This window comes from Sciurus carolinensis, chromosome 2, assembly GCF_902686445.1.
Source record: "Sciurus carolinensis chromosome 2, mSciCar1.2, whole genome shotgun sequence".
NCBI lineage: Eukaryota > Metazoa > Chordata > Mammalia > Rodentia > Sciuridae > Sciurus > Sciurus carolinensis.
In genome coordinates, this window is record NC_062214.1 from 146,577,671 (window position 1) to 146,580,824 (window position 3,154).

Genomic DNA, 3,154 nt, shown 5'->3' on the forward strand with positions numbered 1-3,154 from the left:
ATATTAAAAAGATAGTGCACCACGACCAAGTGGGATTTATCCCAGGGATGCAAGGTTGGTTCAACATCAGGAAATCAATAAATGTCATTCACCATATCAACAGACTTAAAGTTAAGAATCACATGATTATTTCAATAGATGCAGAAGAAGATTCGATAAAATACAGCATCCCTTCATGCTCAAAACACTAGAAAAAATTGGGGTAGTGGGAACATTCCTTAACATTGTAAAGGCCATCTACGCTAAGCCCATGGCTAATATCATTCTAAATGGTGAAAAACTGAAAGCGTTCCCCCTAAAAACTGGAACAAGGCAGGGATGCCCTCTTTCACCGCTTCTATTCAACATTGTCCTTGAGACTCTAGCCAGAGCAATCAGACAAACCAAAGAAATTAAAGGGATACGAATAGGAAAAGAAGAACTCAAACTATCCCTGTTCGCTGATGACATGATTATATATTTAGAGGAACCTGGAAATTCCACCAGAAAACTTTTAGAACTCATAAGTGAATTCAGTAAAGTAGTGGGATATAAGATCAATGCACATAAATCTAAGGCACTTTTATACATAAGTGATGAATCTTCAGAAAGAGAAATTAGGAAAACTACCCCATTCACAATAGTCTTGAAAAAAATAAAATACTTGGGAATCAATCTCACAAAAGAGGTGAAAGACCTCTACAATGAGAACTACAGAACACTAAAGAAAGAAATTCAAGAAAACCTTAGAAGATGGAAAGATCTCCCATGTTCCTGGATAGACAGAATTAATATTGTCAAAATGGCTATACTACCTAAAGTGCTATACAGATTCAATGCAATTCCAATTAAAATCCCAATGATGTACCTTGCAGAAATAGAGCAAGCAATTATGAAATTCATCTGGAAGAATAAAAAGCCTAGAATAGCTAAAGCAATCCTCAGTAGCAAGAGCGAAGCAGGGGGTATTGCAATACCAGATCTTCAACTCTACTACAAAGCAATAGTAACAAAAATGGCATGGTATTGGTACCAAAATAGACAGGTAGATCAATGGTACAGCATAGAGGACATGGACACAAACCCAAATAAATACAATTTTCTCATACTAGACAAAGGTTCCAAAATATGCAATGGAGAAAAGATAGCCTCTTCAACAAATGGTGCTGGGAAAACTGGAAAACCATATGCAATAGAATGAAATTAAACCCCTATCTCTCATCCTACACAAAACTCAACTCAAAATGGATTAAGGACCTTGGAATCAGACCAGAGACACTGCATCGTATAGAAGAAAAAGTATGTCCAAATCTTCAACTTGTTGGCGTAGGATCAGACTTCCTTAACAGGACTCCCAAAGCACAAGAAATAAAAGCAAGAATCAACAACTGGGATAGATTCAAACTAAAAAGCTTTCTCTCAGCAAAGGAAACTATCAGTAATGTGAAGAGAGAGCCTACAGAGTGGGAGAATATCTTTGCCAACCATACCTCAGAAAGAGCGCTAATTTCCAGAATCTATAAAGAACTCAAAAAACTCTACACGAAGAATACAAATAATTCAATCAACAAATGGGCTAAGGAAATGAACAGACACTTCACAGAAGAAGATGTACAAGTAATCAACAGATATATGAAAAAATGTTCAACATCCCTAGTAATAAGGGAAATGCAAATCAAAACTACCCTAAGATTTCATCTCACCCCAATTAGAATGGCGATTATCAAGAATACAAGCAACAATAGGTGTTGGCGAGGATGTGGTGAAAAAGGAACACTCATACATTGCTGGTGGGGTTGCAAATTAGTGCAGCCACTCTGGAAAGCAGTGTGGAAATTCCTCAGAAAGCTTGGAATGGAAACACCATTTGACCCAGCTATCCCACTCCTTGGCCTATACCCAAAGGACTTAAAATCAGCATACTACAGAGATACAGCCACATCAATGTTCATTGCTGCTCAATTCACCATTGCCAGATTGTGGAACCAACCTAGATGCCCTTCAGTTGATGAATGGATAAAGAAACTGTGGCATATTTATACAATGGATTATTACTCCGCAATGAAGAATGATAAAATTATGGCATTTGTAGGCAAATGGATGAAATTGGAGAATATCATGCTAAGTGAGATAAGCCAATCTCAAAAAACTAAAGGACGAATGATCTCGCTGATAAGCGGATGAGGACATATAATGGGGGGTGGGAGGGGTTAGCATTAGGTTTAGGGTTAGGGATAAGGAGAGTGGTAAGAATGAAGGAAAGAAGGAATGTATAGAGGGAAAAGAGGGGTGGGAGGGGTGGGGTGAAGGAAAAAAAATAAACATCATTGCCCTATGTAAACGTATGATTACACAAATGGTATGCCTTGACTCTATGTACAAATAGAGAAACAACATGTATCCCATTTGTATACAATAAAAAAAAATTAAAAAAAAAAGATGGATGATTTTGAAAGCAAAAAAAAAAAAAAGTAATAATTAGTGAAAAGTATTGTACACAAATTACATTAGACCACTTGCTTTACCAAAAGTATTTTACAGGGTTATGCATGAATGAAATACAACTTTTTAGGTAATAGTGGAATGTTCTTCATATCTATTAAGGAATATATGTTACAATGTAAAGAGAATTAAGAACAAATGTCATTTTATTAGCAAAACTATATGTGGTAGCATTGTGTTGCAATAAAACTGACTTATTATAGTAGATGTGGAGATAGATTAACAATAACTTTAGGTTGATAGATTGTACATGTTATTTGTGTTGATATTTGGGGGAACATAGCTTGATCTTTCATGTCTTACTTGGTACTATAATTAGTTGTGCTACTTTAGTGGTAAGAAAATCCATAGTTTGGCATATTCTCTGTAGCAGGAGATAAATATTGAATAGAACACAATCTGAACTGTTGCAAAAATCTTTTGTAAACCTAATGAAGTTGTGTAACATGAATTTAGCAGATGAGTTCTGTTTTTAAAGTTATTTAAAAAATATACCCTCCTTTGCATTACTTGCTTTTCTAAAACCTTACCTATTTATAAACTAGGGAAGTTGGCAGCAGCATGGTAGGATATCGAGATTGTGACTGATCTCTTTATTTCATTCCTTTTTTAAAAAAAATCATCTTTGTTCAAAAACTCCTGCAATGAAAATGATCTCCATCATCCCATACAC